Source organism: Hyla sarda, chromosome 10 (genome assembly GCF_029499605.1).
Source record: "Hyla sarda isolate aHylSar1 chromosome 10, aHylSar1.hap1, whole genome shotgun sequence".
NCBI classification, from domain to species: domain Eukaryota; kingdom Metazoa; phylum Chordata; class Amphibia; order Anura; family Hylidae; genus Hyla; species Hyla sarda.
This window is the reverse complement of record NC_079198.1, coordinates 17,190,467-17,210,323: the sequence shown is the minus strand read 5'-3', so window position 1 is coordinate 17,210,323 and position 19,857 is coordinate 17,190,467. Positions and strand designations below refer to the sequence as shown.

Here is a 19,857-nt window from a genome sequence, read left to right as displayed (position 1 = left end):
ACACCAACGTTAAGTTACGGATAACTGTCTATACTGAGCCGGGTGCAGATGTTGACACACAAATGGTATGGTGCAGAGTGAAGAGGATGCAGTGTAACCCCTTGGGAGCCCTGTTGCCTTGTTGGGACTTGTGGTGCTTTCACCCAATAAATTGATACTGAGTTAGGAGATGATTGAAGATTGATCCAGGTAGCTAGCGTTATGTCAAGGTCCCGAAGCTTTCTCTGCCAGGGCATGAACGGGTGATCCTTGCAGAATGACCGGATAAAGTAGATTTGATCTGGGCCTTCCCTTAGAGCTTCTCCACACCTTTACCACACTTGTGCTCTGCTCACAGCTCTAGGCTGAACTGGGGCAACTCCTCCCCCCCACTACACTATATGGCCAAGAATTTAGGGGTTCCCATTGGCAGGCAGGGTCACATGGGTCCACACTGCTCCTCTCTTAAAGGTACAATAACACATAGAAATAACTTACATAGAAATAACATATAACCTGATAATTATAAAAAATATATTCACTTTTAGCAAAGTGCCGGAACACAATAGATACGGCAATAAGTCCCTCAGTGGGCTCAACACCTGTGCCGCAGGTCGGCTTGAGGCAGTCCGAAGCCAACGTACAGCCTTTGGTGCTGGAACACCACATTGTCAGACCAATGGACTCCAAAAAACATAGAGACGCAAATGAGGAACCTGTCCATGAGGAAAACGTAAATTAATAGATGGGGTCGTCTCTACAGGATCTTCACCTCTTTGCCAGATTGGAAAGCAGCTTCAAAGAGTATCTCTCATTTGAATTGGCACTCAACGCTATTGTTCTGAGAGATGCCGTATTTTTCACCCTATAGGACGCACCTGCATATAAGACGCACCCAATTTTAAAGGTGCAAAATCTAGAAAAAAAAGATTCTGAACCCATTATAGGAGGTAATACTCACGTGTCCCCGCCGCTCCGGACCCGTCACCGCTGCCCTGGATGTCGCTCCATCGCTGTCGCCGCGTCCCCGTGGTGTCCCTGACGCTCCGGACGTCTTCTTCCCCAGGATCCACGCTCTCCGTCGCCGTCATCATGTCGCCGTCATCACGTCGCTATGCACGCCGCTCCTATTGGATGACGGGACGGCGTGCGCAGCGACGTGATGACGACTATGGAGAGCGCCGACGATGCAGGGGATCCCGAAGAGGATGCGTCGGAGCCCCGAGGACAGGTAAGTGATCATCAGCGGACCACACGGGGCACCATAAACGGCTATCCGGTGGCAGCTGAAGCAGTCTGCGCTGCCGGATAGCCGTTTATGCGATGGCCCCGACATACAAAAGCATCGTATGTTGATGCTGCCTTCAACATGCGATGGACTCTGAGAGAACATCATATGGGGAAATGATCGTATGTCGGGGCCATCGTAGGTCGGGGGGGGGTCACTGTATTCGCGAAATTGCGAAGTGCCGATATTCGCGATAAAAATTTGCATTACGAATATTCGTGCTCAACACTATTAACAACACCTGTTATGGGAGGAAATGTCCCCTCCTGAAATTCATATCACGTGTTACTGCACCCAGAATCCATACCATAGAGCTGCAGTCACACAATATCTCTGCCGCTTCATACTGCAATGCACCTCTTCTCTGCTGGAATCCCAGATCTGTACTGCAAATCCTCTGAACAATCCCGGGAACAATATGTTCAATCAAAATCTTATGGTCAAATTCATGCTGTGTGTTTTTTATGCATATTTTTGTTAAAAAAAAATAATAATTCAGGTGCTTTACATGCAAGTGTATGAGATTTTAGTCTGAACTTGTTCCAATCGTCATATTCTTAAAGGGAAACTGTCAGCCTGATCACTCACTCTAAACCCCAAACACTATGGAATAGAGTGAGTGACCAGGAGTCCACAGAGGGGTCACGTTAGGGATGGGCGGTATATATACCGGTTCATACCGAATATCGAAATTTTTGTGCTGCACGATATGAATTTTAACCCATACCGCAATGCCGGTTTGGCCCCTCCCCCTCGGGAATGAATGTATTATCAGCCCAGCGCAATCTCCACATCGGGGAACTAATCCTATGTGACCCGCGAGCACTGTTCTGCCCCCCCCCCCCCAATTAATTACTAGCCCAGCGCTGTCCCCATCGGGGTAAATACTCACATATCACCCGCATGTGCTGCTCTCCTCGTCCTGATTGTTTTGGCCGCCGGCGCTGACACTCTATACCAGTGGTCTCCAACCTGCGAACCTGCAGATGTTGCAAAACTACAACTCCCAGCATGCCCGGACAGCCGTTGGCTGTCCGGGCATGCTGGGAGTTGTAGTTTTGCAACATCTGGAGGTCCGCAGGTTGGAGACCACTGCTCTATACTGTACGCTGTATCCCTATGCCCGGGCTGCAAAAAATAAACAAAATAAACTTTAACTCACCTCCCGTTAGTCCGGTACCGGCCTCACTTGTTTCCTGGGGACGGGAACGTCGGACAGCAGTCAGCCTATCACCAGCCGCAGCGATGTTCCGCCACGGCCGGTGATAGGCTGAGCCCACTGTCATGTGAGGAGCCGGCTCCTCACATGACAGTGGGCTCAACCTATCACCGGCCGTGGCGGAACATCGCTGCGGCTGGTGATAGGCTGACGGCTGTCCGACGTTCCCATCCCCAGCGTAAGGCCGACGTAGGTGCGTTAAAGTTTATTTTGTTTACCTTTTGCAGCCCGTGCATAGGGATACCGCACAGTATAGAGTGTCAGCGCCGGCGGCCGCAACATACAGGACAAGGAGGGCATCGCATGCGGGTGCTGTGTGAGTATTTACCCCGATGGGGATGTGGGCTGATAATATGGGGGTGGGGGGGGGGGGGGGCTCTAGGAAATACCATTATACCATTATATACCGTGGAACCGCCAAAAGTAAAAAAAATACCGTGATACACACATTTGGTCATACCGCCCGGCCCTAGGTCACATACTAAATTCTACCTACTTCTTCCGGACATATGCACTGCAGAAGTCCTGCTGCTCAATTCAGGGAATTGCGCACAGGAGGCGGACCCCTGCCCCTGTCTCTGTACTTCAGCTCGTAACGGCGTGCATGCGCCGGCACTGGGGACCCCCACGATCTCGGCTGCGGCACCCCAGACATCTGGTGCACGGAGCGAACTTCTCTCCGTGCCGGATGACTGGCAAGGCGGGGTGAAGGCTTGTGACGTCATGGTCACGCCCCGTTCGTGCCATCACGGCCACGCCCCCTCAATGCAAGTCTATGGGAGGGGACGTGACCACAGACATGCATTGAGGGGGCTTGGCCGTGACCTCACGAGCCTCCGGGGCTGCACCCGACACTCTAAATGAACGCCGGGTGCAGCAGGGAGATCGCGGGGGTCCAGAGCGGCGGGATCCCAGCGATCAGACATCTTATCTCCTATCCTTTCGTAGGGGATAAAATGTCTAGGGGTGGAGTACCCCTTTAAATAAATCTTTGACAAGACTTGGCGTTATTGTAATTCACTCACTCTAATGTAACCTTATGCATTCCTATGGGTATAACTAGAATATGCATCTTTGGTTACAATCTAACCTCGGAGAAACACTCGAGGACATATGGTCTGGAGATAAGATGTGTTTCTAGAGAACAGATTTTTCCCAATGCAGGGTAGTTATATTGTGGATAATTATGTAGTTCATCAAGCTGAGGAGTAATGAAGGTCAAGTTGGTTCATCCCTATTAAATCCCCTCGTAGAACTGCCCGTCAGGAGTCTTTTCCACGCTTGAACAGACACAGTAAATGGATGTAAACATAAATTAACCAAAACTAATCAATTTGATGTCCTTTCTCCCAGAGATATTAAAGCCATATTAGTTCTTCACAAATGCCTTTCGGAACGTCTTCCATTGATCTTGAGAACACAAGAAGTCATTGTGCATCAGAATAAAACAAAACTGGCTTGTGAGCCCTCGGGACGCTCTTCATGGCTCCAGTGAGGTATATTATGATATACAGTATATGATGTGTGATCTATAAACTGCTTTAACATAAGGTCGCCCCTTTGGCATATGCAAAAATGAGGTAAACGGTCGGTGGAGGCTCGTGACGTCATGGTTGCACCGCGTTCATGATGTCATGGCCACACAACCTCAATGTAAGTCTAGGCGAGGGGGTGTGAAGGCCATCACGCCCCCTCCCATAGACTTGCATTGAGGGGGCATGGCTGTGACATCACGAGCGGGGCAGGAGCGTGACGTCACAAGCCTCTGCCCCGCATCACCAGTCATCTGGCACAGAGCGAAGTTCACTCCATGCACCGGATGTCTGGGGTGCCGCAGCCGAGATCGCGCGGGGGGGGGGGGGGGGGGCCAAGCGTCAGGACCCCCGTGATCAGACATCCTATCCCCTATGGGGTTTTCTTGAGCTGAAACAAAAAAAAAAAAAGGGGGAATATGTGGTGTCCCAGCACCAGTAGCTGTCCTGTGGCTTTGGACTGCTGCAGGCAACTTGGCAGCACAAGGTTTTGGGCCCACTAGAGAGCTATAGTCATATTAATTATGTATACATTCTATTGCAAAGTAATATATTTTTCTGAATTATAGTATTGTTATATGTATACATGTTTTCTGTGTTATTGTACCCTTAAATGAGAGCAGTTAATCCCATGTGACTCTGACTGCCAGTGGGAACCCCTTAAATCTCTCCTTTATAGAGTAGTGGGGGGGGGGGGGGGGGAAGAGTTGCCCCAGTCCTGAGCCCCAGCTCAAATCTAAGCTCAACTGGTCATTCTGCAAGGATTACTGGCACCGTGGAAGTTCATGCCTTGGCAGAGAAGGCTTCAGTACCTTGACAGGACCCTACCTACCAGGATTCATCCTTCCGTCTCACAAGTCAGCATTAATCTGTTTGGTGTAAGCATCACAAGTCCCAGCAAGGCAACAGGCCTCCCAAGGGGTTACGCTGCACTTTCTCACCTAAAGCCAGCTGTACATGTATTACCACCCAGCTCAGTAAAAACAGTTATCCGTAACCTGACGTTGGTGTGTTCATTTACTCCCAGTGTCTGGCCCAGGAGAAGCTGTCCCCAAACCTCGGACCGTGTATATGAAGGATAACTGTGCCCTGGCGTCACGATGTGATCAGGTATTTTTACTAACACCCCGTGGCTACTACAAATATATGTGGGAGATGCAGGCAGTGCTTGTGGGGTAAGGTACTGAAAATTCAGATTTAGAATTTTTTTGAAAAATTCTGAGCAAATTCTATTTAGTTATAATTGATTCTATCATCTGTAATTATGAAGCAAAGATCTAATACAGCGGATGACATTTATACAACTTCTATATACTGTCTGTATACATTCACTGCCACATATAAACAAGTATTCATCATCCACAAGTTGTATTCTCTTGGTAGTTTTATTAATGGTTTGCTGAACTGTCCATCTTTTTTGTTTTTATAGTTTGTAAATAAATTAATTAGAAAAAAGATTTCCCCGAAAATACTCCATTCCCCTTTGTTTCCAGTGTCCGTCCCTTTTCTTTAGACAGTTGATAGAAACTATACACTTGGGGTCTGGCATAGTTTTGTACCTTTTGTACATAGGTTTGTATCATACAGTTGCAATGTGACTACATAGTAATGGACTGTGTATTTGACTAATGCTAAATATCTGTTATTACCCATGGCCCAATGTGTGTACGGACTATAGAGAGACTTAACATGCGGCTCTGTTCGGTATGCCGGTATGGTCATACCTGGACATTACTGGCATACTGAACAGAGCCGCATGTTAAAGGGGTACACCACCCCTAGACATCTTATCCCCCATCCAAAGGATAGGGGATAAGATGTCTGATCGCGGGGGTCCCGCCGCTGGGGCCCCCCGCAATATAGCATGCAGCACCCACCTGTATCTGCTTCCGGCAGCGCTGGAGGTTCTGGCTCCCGACCATGGGAACGGAAGATCATGATGTCACGACTCTGCCCCCGTGTGACGTCATGCCCCGCCCACTCAATGCAAGTCTATGGGCTCCGTCAACACTCCGTCCCCGTGATCGCCAGTCATCAGACCCGGAGCGAACACGCTCCGGGGACTGATTCTAACGGGGTGCTGCGTGCAAGATCACGGGGGTCCCTAGAGGCGGGACCCCTGCGATCAGGCATCTTATACCCTATCCTTTCCGTTTTTGCCACCGTATATTCTATATATTTTTATCTTGTATATTGTTATCTTGTGTCTCTGCTGACTCACAAGGGCCCTGTGAGTCACATAACAGCGCTCCACACCGACTCACACAATAAATAATATAGGAGTCTTCCTTGGACCACAAGTTGGATGTGTACTGGTTGTGATGTGTACTGTGAAAAAAATAAAAACCAAAAAACAATATTCGGCATTACAAATATATGTAGCTAAATTCTAAATATTCAAAATTGCGAAGTGGCGATATTCGCTGTAAAAATGAGCATTTGGAATATTTGCGCTCAACACTAGTTTAGATATATTTATCTTGTATCCGGAGAATGTGCCGAAGTAGGTCAGCATGACTAGACAGGTGTTCCGGAGGTGACACTAAGAATAGTAGCACGGGATCTGCAAAGCACTGAGGTTTTACCTCTCTGTATAGTGAGTGGATTGGAGCATGCAGGTGGTATACTGAGGGCCGGTTGAGACTTGGGTACCACAAGCAGCCATGTTAGTGTCATGGTAGCTGGAGAGGGCTCTCTGGCAATGGGACACGTTCCAAACACTCATAGCAGTGGTCAGGGAGATGTTCGTCCCTAGGTAGGTTTCTCCCAAGGCACAACCGAATACAGTGCCTGGCTGATGGAACCTGGTAGTTCACTCGGTGTTATGGTGATGTAGATAAGGCCAGGCCACCGGGAGGTGGAATAGCCAGACCAGAGAGCAGTACAGTTCAACAGGTAGCGTTACTAAACACCAATGGATCAGCTACATAAGTGTTCTCAAGCTCTGGCCCTCCAGATGTTGCACAACTTCAACTTCCATGCTGGGAGTTGAAGTTGTGTGGTGACACGGGGGTGCAAGATATACTTGTCAAATTGTGACACCAGGGCACAGTTAACCTACATGGACCAAGGTGGAGACAGCTTCTCCTGGGACAGGCGCAGGGCGATAAACACACTGATGCCAGATTAAGCATAACTGTCTTTTTACTGAGGCAGAAGCAGTACAAAGCAGAGCAGAAGGGATGCAGTGTAATCCGGGGGAGCCCTCTGGCCATGCTGGGACTTATGGTGCTTTCCACCCACTTAAATTGACTTACTATTATATCTGGCAGACTTGGAGATATCCCACACTGACTATGGTTCTGCTAAGGTCCAATTTACTGACACCACCAGGGTATGAACTCACTAACTCCTGTGCGGGGAACACTTGCAGAATGGCAGGGTGGATTTGATAAGAGATTTCCTTGGAATCACCTCACAATTCTTCCGACTCCTTTCCACACTGCAGCTCATTGAGTGAGCACTTACTGAATAGCTCCTCTCCCCCTACACTATACACAGGGCAATTTGGGGGTTCTCATTGGACAATCAGGGTCACATGGGTACTCCGCATCATACCTCCTCACAGATATCCTGAACAATCCTTAAAAAGGTACAGTGCAACATAATCTAAATTAACAGAACAAATATGACAATGAATATCACAGCATGACCTGAGCAACAGGGCCTAGGTCAGGCACCTGAAGCAATGTTTACCTGAAAGGACGCACTCCGGTACTGGGACACCACATTTGTGCAACATCTAGGAGGGCCACAGTTTGAAACCACTGATCTATATGCATAGAGGTTCACAGTTCTTGAGTGGTTTTCAGTTCCCACTTGAATGAAATAGGCGGTGCAGTTGGTGGTGAGTTAATATGTGAAAGTCAGTAGGTGTTCTAAGTAGGGATTGACCAATATCGACTTTTTAGGGCCGATACCGATAATCTGTGGAGGTTAGGGCCGATAGCCGATAATTTATACCGATATTCCGGTATAAGTTATCGGCTATTTATCCCCCCCGCCACGACGCAGCTGCAGATCATTGATTTAAAGCGGGCGCTTTAAATCCATGATCTGCAGCGGCTTTTGCGGAGCCATAGGCCACCGCCGCCACCCGCTTCCCTCCCCCTGCCTTTCCGGGGGTCCTCCTGAGTCCTATCACCAACACCGCCCCACCCCCACCGCCGCACCCCCCACCGCACCGGCCCCATTGCCTCCCCCATCCCCGGTTTTATAATTACCTGTTCCTGGGGCCCACTCTACATCTGGCTCCGGTGGCGTCCTCCTGAGCTGTCACTGTGCGCACTGACGGTGACGTCGCATTGAGGACGTCACTCCTCATTGCGCACAGCGTAACGCAGGACGCAGCAAGAGCCAGAAGTAGCGTGGACCCCGGCCCCCTGGGAACAGGTAATTATAAAACCGGGGATGGGGGAGGCAATGGACCTAGGGCCACATAGAACCATGTCTTTCTGCTTTACTTGTTCCTCTTTTGCACTGTTCCTACATATCAATTAATTAACAGGTTAAAGGGGTACCCCACTGGAAAAAAAAAAAATTCTTATCAACTGGCTCCAGAATGTTATACAGATTTGTAAATTACTTAAAAAATTATAAAAAAAAACACAACAACAAAAATTCCAGCTCCCAAAATTGCCCAATTTTTTTTAAAAAATTGCAAAAAATTCCAGCCGATAAAATCCAAAATGTATTAAATCATATTAAAATGATACCCAAAAATAGTTGGTATCATCTTTGGGTATCATTTTAATAAATTTTGGGTATCATTTTAATAAATTTTGGATTTTAATCGATTTTTTGGGAGATGGAATTCTTTGCACCTTTTGCTTTTTGGATACTGTTCACACTAGGATTTGCGGCTTGGACCTGTATACCGTGCTTCCTACATCACCTGAAGTTCCTTCCTATGATACAACATCTAGAGGCGGTGAGCTGGTTCTGTTTCTATATTGACTTTCGTTGCGATTGATACACAACGCCTTGCCCAGGATGCTGCGCCACTGCCTCCACTGAGACTACATCACCCTAGTAACATTATGTTCCAGCTATACAGCAAAACTGTTCCGTCTTTAACTTGCTAAATGAGCCATTGCATTTGATCAGCAACATCTGTTTTTCACCTTATGATGTGTGAAGTTTGCAGTAATTCAGCTGCTTATAGAGATTGCTGTATCCAATTCCCTGACACACAGACCAGTCCTGACTCACCTCCAGAATTCAGCGGCACCAACTAAATAACATTACTTCAGTCCATTAGACTTCTCCACTTCCCAGGAGTCTGCTGGAGCAGAAAAACCGCCCATGAAAACCGTAATGCTAGCAGACTCAATGTGATCCTTGATCTTCATGTTACATTTGTAGGTCACTTTCCACTAGCTCTATCTAGTGGGCACACAGAGAACTGCACTGTGTGTATAGAGGAGCATGTCGTTGGATACAAGTATATATTGTGTAATTAGTTCATAACCATATAAAATTCTGTAATAGTAGGAAGATTTTAGGTATTGCTTCATGGATCCCCTCAATCGGTCCAGGTACTGTATATTCATCAATGCAACTATTTAAGAAGATCAAGACTAACCCCCCCCCCCCCCCCATGTATATACCTCTCCCTTTACCCAACTTAAAGGGGTACTCCAAAAGGATAGGGGATAAGATGCCTGATCGCGGGGGTCCAGCTGTCACGCCCCCCTCCATAGGCTAGCATTGAGGGGGCGGAGCGTGACATCACACGGGGGCGGAGCCGTGACATCACTATGCTCCGTCCCCGTGATCGCCAGTAATCAGACCCGGAGCGAGCACTCTCCAGGGGCTGATTCTAACGGGGTTCGGCGTGGAAGATCACGAGGGTGCCCAGCGGCGGGACCCCCATGATCAGGCATCTTATCCCCTATCCTTTGGATAGAGGATAAGATGTCTTAGCGCCGAAGTAACCCCTTTAAAACTCAGTACTGCCGGAAATAAAAACTTTAAGTAAGTATAAGGAATGCTTAGTTGACTGGGTGATGTCCCAATACATGACATGGTCCTGTACTACCCTTAGGCCCTGTCAGGTTGAGTCCCTCAGTGACCTGGGGGCTCCCCTGCAAGGTCTCCCCCTGTTGGTTTTATAAAGGTGTGTGTCACTTTAATGCCTAGACAGGATCCTTATGTATAGGTAGTATAGAGGACCTGTGGGAGGTCTCAAGGACCTGTGTAAGTCTGTCACATGTTATGTTATGCAGTAACATGATTTGTTGTCATATGTTCTCCCAGAGAGCACCAGCTTAACCTATGACCCGTAGCTTGACCAATGGGAATTAGTCCAGACCCCCACTATATAAAGGGGCAGCCATAACAGTTCGCTCTCTTCTCTTTGAGAACAAGTCTTTGCTGAGACAGCAACCACCAGAGATCTCAGTGCAAGTGATCAGCATCTGGAAGACACCAAAAGCTACAGGCATTCCAGTAAGTCTCAAGTCTATGTCTGCTGTCACTACAAGTAGTCAAGTCCTGCACATAGTCAAGTCAAGTCCAATCTCAAGTCAAGTTAATTACAAGTATTGGTCCAGCAAGCTGGGTCCTCTGGGTCCTGGCCACCTCTCTGGGAATTCTGGCCTTAGCTGTGAAGATAATTCCATCTGTCTTATACTCAGTAAAGCCTCCGTTTGACCATAACTGGTTGTGGACTCTCATTTCACTTCTAGCAATTGGGATAGCGGAGAATCTGGGCATGTGGTGTTCTGGAACCGGAAAACCACATTGGTGTCACGAACACATTGGGGTTAATACCATCCAGCCCCTGGAGTTAATACCATCTGATCCCACTACTCACACCACTACACCTGTGGTCCCGCCATTTCACCCAGTGGTCCACCACAACTGCAGTTAAGTGTTGCGTGAAGTTTACAGTCTCAAATCTTTGACATTTTAAATCAAATTAGCATTGGTTCTCGAGAACAAAAACTAAGCCCAACCTCAAGTTGTCCTTGCTGAAGACTCTTAAAGGGGTACTCCAGCCCTAATACATCTTAACCCCTCTCCAAAGGATAGGGGATAAGATGTCTGATTGCAGGGGTCCCACCGCTGGGGACCCCCACAATCTGTCATTCAGCACCTACCTTTGTGAGCTCTCCGCAGCACTGGAGGCTCCGAGTGTGCAGCGTGACGACCACGGGGCCGGAGTATTGTGATGTCACGACTCCGCCCCAGTGTGATGTCACGCCCCGCCCCCTCAATGCAAGTCAATGGGAGGGGGCGTGAAGGTGTGATCAGCACAGAGCACTATGGTCAGGCAGAAAGGAAATTCAAAAAGATAAGAACTTCCTGTGGAGCATACAGCAGCTGATAAGTACTGGAAGGGTTAAGATTTTTTTAATAGAAGTAATTTACAAATCTGTTTAACTTTCTGGCACCAGTTGATTTAAAAAAAAAGAAAGTGTTTTCCAGTGGAGTACCCCTTTTATGTTTACCAAACTATTGAGAAGGCAAAAAGCTAGATGTTTCTGCTAAATGGTTTTTGGACCCTCCTGTTCCAAGACGAGAAGGGCGATAGCATGAACCAGCACCATCATGGCGTACCCCTTTGTTGGGCTTCTTTATGCCACTACACCTATCACAATTATGCAATACTACTAGACTAAAGACATCCTGCACACACCGCAAAGTAATGGACTTGACACTCCTACTTGGACAACAGTCGCCTCTGAGCGCCCATGGATGTTCTGAGACCTGATCCACCGGAGTCGCCCAAGTAGGAGCGTCAAGTCTATTACTTTGTGGTGAGTGCAGGATGTCTTTAGTCTAGTAGTAGAACATATCTTTGAAGTCTGTTTCATCTATACTTCCTAGCACCACCGCTGGACTGCAGGTTAGTATCGGCACCCCTACCTTGTGATGTGTGAGTCCATGTTTGATTGAATACTCCTTTGGGAGAGTGGGTAGTGCCATCCTGAATGCCTCTGTGGCCACGTATGTATTGTTTCCTTTACACCTATCACAGTGTGTACGATATCTTACCCTTACGTAGGGAGTAGGATTTGCTTATTTACTTGCTGCATGGCCAATGTGGCTCTGTCATGTTCAGCAAACTGAACCAAATCTATACTAACCCCTTAGGGAATACTTGAGTTTATAAAGTTGAGTCTTGTCCAGGATCCTCATCTCTTGGCCACAGTGGAAAGTGGTTAAAGTGAACCTGTCGTCAACAAAAACATTTGTTTATATTTACGAGTGAAAAAGTGCTGTCCCTGCGGCTATTGTCTGTGATAAGTCCAAATACAGGAAGTGAGGACGGGACAAGCAGGGCTCTGTGCAGACTCCTGGCTTGTCAATGATCCTCATGTGTGAGCTGGGAGCATGTCACAGAGCCTCACTGCACAGAGACCCACTTGTCCTCAGTCTACAGAGCCCCGCTTGTCCTCAGTCTACAGAGCCCCGCTTGTCCTCAGTCTACAGAGCCCCGCTTGTCCTCAGTCTACAGAGCCCCGCTTGTCCTCAGTCTACAGAGCCCCGCTTGTCCTCAGTCTACAGAGCCCCGCTTGTCCTCAGCCTACAGAGCCCCGCTTGTCCTCAGTCTACAGAGCCCTGCTTGTCCTCGGTGTACAGGCACCCTTGCCATCTTTTTGAAGAGACCAGTGCTATTGCAAACTCTGCAGCCTCTTCTATATTTTTTAGGGCTCGTACCTGCAACATCATTGCCCTATTCAATACTAAAAGTATTGTAGTGCAGGTATAAGACTCGGTAAATGCTATGCTACAGTCCCTTTAAACAGTTGATTGAAAGGGGGGCTGTAGTCAGACCCCTTCAGATCTTATATTAATGGACTATCCGGAGACCAGGCCATCCATTTTATAAGGCTGGATAACCCCAATAAGGTTTGTCGTGTCCGTTTCTTCATTCCCCTTGACTTGGCATTGTACCAGCTTCCTTTGATCTGCTATAAGTCTTGTATGTAGGGCAACAATGAGTCTTCTTTGGCTAACCACAAATGAATAATGCAGCCATGAATAGAAAATACCATATTTTAACTTCACTTTTCCGGAAAATGTCCTTTAATAGTTAAAAGCTCTTTTGTAGAACATCACCTCAGTCAACAGGCTTCAAATGGATTTCCCGCTGAGACGGCAGAGGCTGCTAATGCACAATAATCATCCTCTTAAAATTTAAAGTTCATTAGGGAAAAAGCTGGAAAATGCTGAAAAATGTGCGTAAGTACAACATGATCAACTACTGAAGAGCACTATAGACTTCTATGGAGGCAAAAGGGCATTAAAAGACTTCATTGTCAGAGGCTACATACCTTAGAGGGGTATTCCAGAAAGTTAAATAGATTTGTAAATTACTTCTATTAAAAAATCCAGTACTTCCAGTATCAGCTGCTGAAGTTGAGTTCTTTCTGTCTGATCACAGTGCTCTCTGCTGACACCCCTGTCTGTCTCAGGAACTGTCCCGAGTAGGAGCAAATCCTAATAACAACAAACATATCCTGCTCTGGACAGTTCCTGAGACAGACAGGGGTGTCAGCAGAGAGCACTGAGGTCTGAAAGAAATGAACAACTCAACTTCAGCAGCTGATAAGTACTGGAAGGAATAGGATTTTTTTAAATAAATAAATAAATCAAATCACTTCACTCATCTCTACCTAGGTCCATAGCAAGATAAAAAGCGTAGTCTGAGGCATATGGAGGTACAGTAGGGCCACATAGAAGCTTTTCACGGATCCATGATTTGCATCCAGGGCATTGCGTCCATAATACAGCCACGTTCATTACTGTTGCATTTGTTTGGATGAAAATACAATTCTGTGGATAAGGGAAACTCAAAAATACCATAACATTTTACCATAGAGGGGCACAGCCTTCAGCCTGGAGGTGACCCTTAGTTGTACTGTGTACAGTCCTGGGCACCAGTGTACAAAAAAGATATAGTGGAGCTGGAGAGGGTTCAAAGACGGGCAACCAGGGTAATACAGGGAATGGGAGGACTACAGTACCCAGAAAGATTATCAGAATTAGGCTACTTTCACACTGCCGAGAGACGCTCCTGCCCCCAGGGATGGTGAAGATATAAACTTATAAACTAGTCACCGCCTGCCCCGCAAGTAGTCCCCTGGGCGGGGAGCCCCTCTCACCTAGTCCCGTTCTTTGGCCGGTAGCGACGCCCCCTTCCACTTGATTGATGGGCCGCGTCATCGCTCTGCTCATTGAACAGATGAAGCAGAGACACGGCCTGTCAAGCGGAGGGGGCGTCGTTGTCGGCCAAAGAATGGGAGTAGGTGAGAGGAGCTCCCCGCCCAGGGGACTACTTACGGGGCAAGCAGAGACTAGTTTATAATATCCTCACCTTCTTTGGGGGCATGTGCGGCGTGCACGGGGACGTGATGACGATGAAGGAGAACAATGGCCATGCAGCGGAGCATGAAGAGGACGGTCCGGAGCGGTGGGGACAGATGAGTGACACTCACCGGAGCACATGGGGCACATTAAACAGCTATCCGGGGGCAGCTGAAGCAGTCTGCGCTGCAGGATAGCCGTTTATGTGATGGCCCCGACATACAAAAGCAGAGGCCATCGTAGGTCGGGGGGGGGGGGGGGGGGTTTGGGTCACTGTATAGATATATCAGGGGGCAGCACAGAGATCTCTCCCATGATCTACAGTACAGACCAAAAGTTTGGACACCTTCTCATTCAGAGTTTTCTTTATTTTCAGACTGTGAAAATTGTAGATTCACATTGAAGGCATCAAAACTATGAATTAACACATGTGGAATTATATACGTAACAAAAAAGTGTGTAACAACTGAAAATATGTCATATTCTAGGTTCTTCAAAGTAGCCACCTTTTGCTTTGATTACTGCTTTGCACACTCTTGTTGAGCTTCAAGAGGTAGTCACCTGAAATGGTTTTCACTTTACAGGTGTGCTGGTGTGGAGGAGGAGGTGTGATGGTGTGGGGGAGGAGGTGTGATGGTGTGGGGGAGGAGGTGTGATGGTGTGGGGGAGGAGGTGTGCTGGTATGGTGGAGGAGGTGTGCTGGTGTGGAGGAGGAGGTGTGATGGTGCTTTGCTGGTGACACTGTTGGGGATTTATTCAGAATTGAAGGCATACTGAACCAGCATGGCTACCACAGCATCTCGCAGCGGCTGCTATTCCATCCGGTTTGCGTTTAGTTGGACCATCATTTATTTTTCAACAGGACAATGACCCCAAACACCTCCAGGCTGTGTAAGGGCTATTTGACCAAGAAGGAGAGTGATGGGGTGCTGCACCAGATGTCCTGGCCTCCACAGTCACCGGACCTGAACCCAATCGAGATGGTTTGGGGTGAGCTGGACCGCAGAGTGAAGGCAAAAAGGGCCAACAAGTGTGAAGCATCATGGGAACTCCTTCAAGACTGTTAGAAGACCATTTCAGGTGACTACCTCTTCAAGCTCATCAAGAGAATGCCAAGAGTGTGCAAAGCAGTAATCAAAGCAAAAGGTGGCTAGAACCTAGAATATGACAGATTTTCACACTTTTTTTGTTACGTATATAATTCCACATGTGTTACTTCATAGTTTTGATGCCTTCAGTGTGAATCTACAATTTTCATAGTCATGAAAATAAAGAAAACTCTGAATGAGAAGGTGTGTCCAAACTTTTGGCCTGTACTGTATATATATCCAGGACTGTATGTATAAGAAGGGGGCATCCTCTACGTCTAGAGGAAAGAAGGTTTCTACACCAGCACAGATGGGGTTCTTTACTGTAAGAGCAGTGAGACTGTGGAATTCTCTTAGGGAGGAGGTGGTCATGGTGAACTCAAAAGAGATCAGGAGGGGTCCTGATGCATTTCTGGAGAGTAATAATATTACAGGTTATGGATACTAGATCTATAGGGACAGAACATTGATCCAGGGATTTATTCTGATGCCAAAGTGGAGTCGGGAAGGAGTTTCTCCCCTGGTATGGGGCAATTGGTATTAGGGTTTTTTGCCTTCCTCTGGATCAACACAGTAGGAACACAATAGGTATGTAGGTTAAACTTGATGAACATTTGTCCTTTTTCAACCTTATGGACTATGTTTCTCCATCCTCATATACCATACATTGCTGTCAGTGAGCCCCTGCACATCGTCCAAAATTCTGCTTTTTTTTTTTTTTTTTTGCAGCGGCAGATACACCCCTGAATCCACACACTGAAGGAAAAATGAACGGGACAGGGTGAAATGTTAAAATCCCGTTCTATTATAAAGGTGTTTGAGTCTGTACGGTTAAGGCCCCCTGAGACTGTACATTTTTATGCAGACATTTGGCGGATGTTTTTATGTTCAACCCAATGACACCTGGTAAAGCTGCGTACAAAGAGCCTGAACAGAGGGACAGAGACTACCAAGCCATAAGCACTCTGCTTGTCACCAGATGGTGTCTCCATCTAGTGTCGCATTATGGCGATATTATCCCTGAAAAGAAATATGGCCTCCGATAAAACCACTGTATGCCTTCACACGAAACTGGAGATTGAAAGGCCCATAGACTTGTCGCAGGTCCATAAAATATCAAGTAATGGGTCAAGTAATGTGTCCATAAAATGTCAAGTAGTGAGTACATGGGTGGATAGGTGCCTATATACCATATAAAAATATAACTTAATATAATATTATATATATATATATATATATATATATATATATATATATATATATATATATATATATATATATATATATATATACATACACACACATACATATATACACACACACACACATACACACATACACACACAGTGGTCCCTCAACATACGATGGTAATCCGTTCCAAATGGACCATCGTTTGTTGAAACCATCGTATGTTGAGGGATCCGAGCAATGTAAAGTATAGGATAGTGGTCTACAACCTGCGGACCTCCAGATGTTGCAAAATTACAACACCCAGCATGCCCGGACAGCCAACAGCTGTCCGGGCATGCTGGGAGTTGTAGTTTTGCAACATCTGTAGGTCCACAGGTTGAAGACCACTGATATTGGAAGTTATACTCACATGTCCCCGCCGCTCCGGACCGTCACCACTGCCCTGGATGTCGCCCTCCATCGCTGTCGCCGCGTCCCCGAGGTGTCCCCGACGCTCCGGCAAGGCCTCTGCTTCCCTGGCATCCTCGCTCTCTGTCGCCGCCATCACGTCATTACGCACGCCGCTCCTATTGGATGACGTGATGACGACGATGGAGAGCACCGATGATGCAGGGGATCCCGAAGAGGACGCCCCGGAGCCCCGAGGACAGGTAAGTGACCATCACCAGACCACACGGGGCACCGTAAACGGCTATCCGGTGGCAGCTGAAGCAGTCTGCGCTGCCGGATAGCCGTTTATGCGATGGCCCCGACATACAGAAGCATCGTATGTTGATGCTGCCTTCAACATGTGATGGCCTCTGAGAGTGATCGTATGTTGAAATGATCGTATGTCGGGGCCATCGTAGGTCAGGGGGTCACTGTATATATATTTATAGCAAGTATTCTTCTCCTTTAATATTGGCCCAGATTTATCAAACTGTGTAATAGAAAAGATTGAGTGATTTTCCCACAGCGACCAATCACAGCTCAGTTAACAAGCTCTGGTAAAGTGAAAGCTGAGCTGTGATTGGTTGCTGTGGGAAAATCACTCCACTTATTTCTCTCACAAAGTTTGATAAATCTGGGCCATTGTGTCCACATTCCCAGGACACGGCGTGGACACTCATCACGTGACAGTTCTTCATCTGGGAGAATTAATTCTATTCTTCTGTGGCTAAACTTCATTTGAAACCATAGAAATCCCTAATCTCTAATCCTTCAGTGACACAGTCCAATTTCCCCAGTGCTTGCTATAGGTCTAATGCACATGGACATATGTGTTGTGAACGTGACATATTGTTGCGTTCATTCATCTGCTTACGTTCCAGAGTGCTGATGTATTTCGGCCTGACATTGATTAAAAAACTCTCCAGTGACATTGTTCATACATATGTGGCTCTGTGGTCTTCTGCAGTCTAATATATTGTGTATTATAGTGTGGTGTCCCTGCCCCGAACCTAGTTCTGTACCATCCTTAACCCCTTCAGGACCAAGCCCATTTTGGCCTTAAGGACCGGAGCGTTTTTTGCACATCTGACCACTGTCACTTTAAACATTAATAACTCTGGAATGCTTTTAGTTATCATTCTGATTCTGAGATTGTTTTTTCGTGACATATTCTACTTTAACATAGTGGTAAAATTTTGTGGTAACTTGCATCCTTTCTTGGTGAAAAATCCCAAAATTTCATGAAAAAATTGAAAATTTTGCATTTTTCAAACTTTGAAGCTCTCTGCTTGTAAGGAAAATGGATATTCCATTTTTTTTTTTTATTATTCACATATACAATATGTCTACTTTATGTCTGCATCATAAAATTTATGAGTTTTTACTTTTGGAAGACACCAGAGGGCTTCAAAGTTCAGCAGCAATTTTCCAATTTTTCACAAAATTTTCAAACTCGCTATTTTTCAGACACCAGTTCAGGTTTGAAGTGGATTTGAAGGGTCTTCATATTAGAAATACCCCATGAAAGACCCCATTATAAAAACTACACCCCCCAAAGTATTCAAAATGACATTCAGTCAGTGTTTTAACCCTTTAGGTGTTTCACAGGAATAGCAGCAATCTGAAGGAGAAAATTCAAAATCTTCATTTTTTACACTCGTATGTTCTTGTAGACCCAATTTTTGAATTTTTGCAAGAGGTAAAAGGAGAAAATTTTTACTTGTATTTGTAGCCCAATTTCTCTTGAGTAAGCACATACCTCATATGTCTATGTTAATTGTTCGGCGGGCGCAGTAGAGGGCTCAGAAGCGAAGGAGCGACAAGGGGATTTTGGAGAGAACATTTTTCTGAAATGGTTTTTGGGGGGCATGTCACCTTTAGGAAGCCCCTAGGGTGTCAAACCAGCAAAAAAATAACACATGGCATACCATTTTGGAAACTAGACCCCTTGGGGAACATAACAAGGGGTAAAGTGAACCTTAATACCCCACAGGGGTTTCATGACTTTTGCAAATGTAAAAAAAAAGTAAAATTTTTTACCTAAAATGCTTGTTTTCCCAAAAATTTTACATTTTTGAAAAGGGTAATAGCAGAAAATGCCCCCCAAAATTTGAAGCCCAATTTCTCCCGATTCAGAAAACACCCCATATGGGGGTAAAAAGTGCTCTGCTGGCGCACTACAGGTCTCAGAAGAGAAGGAGTCACATTTGGCTTTTTGGAAGCAAATTTTGCTTTCGGGGCATGCCGCATTTAGGAAGCCCCTATGGTGCCAGGACAGCAAAAAAAAAACATATGGCATACCATTTTGGAAACTAGACCCCTTGGGGAACATAAAAAGGGGTAAAGTGAACCTTAATACCCCACAGGGGTTTCATGACTTTTGCAAATGTAAAAAAAAAGTAAAATTTTTTACCTAAAATGCTTGTTTTCCCAAAAATTTTACATTTTTGAAAAGGGTAATAGCAGAAGATGCCCCCCAAAATTTGAAGCCCAATTTCTCCCGATTCAGAAAACACCCCATATGGGGGTAAAAAGTGCTCTGCTGGCGCACTACAGGTCTCAGAAGAGAAGGAGTCACATTTGGCTTTTTGGAAGCAAATTTTGCTTTGGGGGCATGCCGCATTTAGGAAGCCCCTATGGTGCCAGGACAGCAAAAAAAAACATATGGCATACCATTTTGGAAACTAGACCCCTTGGGGAACATAAAAAGGGGTAAAGTGAACCTTAATACCCCACAGGGGTTTCATGACTTTTGCAAATGTAAAAAAAAAGTAAAATTTTTTACCTAAAATGCTTGTTTGCCCAAAAATTTTA

At 46.3% G+C, this 19,857-nt stretch overlaps 1 long non-coding RNA gene across 7 annotated transcripts in view; it reads left to right on the top strand.

Moving 5' to 3' along the window:
- Positions 1–3,885: 3,885 nt before the first annotated feature.
- The window catches only part of LOC130293805 (uncharacterized), a 54,049-nt gene continuing 38,077 nt past the window's right edge, over positions 3,886–19,857 (top strand). For all 7 annotated transcript variants that reach the window (XR_008848296.1, XR_008848300.1, XR_008848299.1 and 4 more), the window contains exons 1-2: positions 3,886–3,982; positions 5,046–5,128. This is a non-coding gene — a long non-coding RNA (uncharacterized LOC130293805). The remainder of the gene's footprint in view (positions 3,983–5,045; positions 5,129–19,857) is intronic.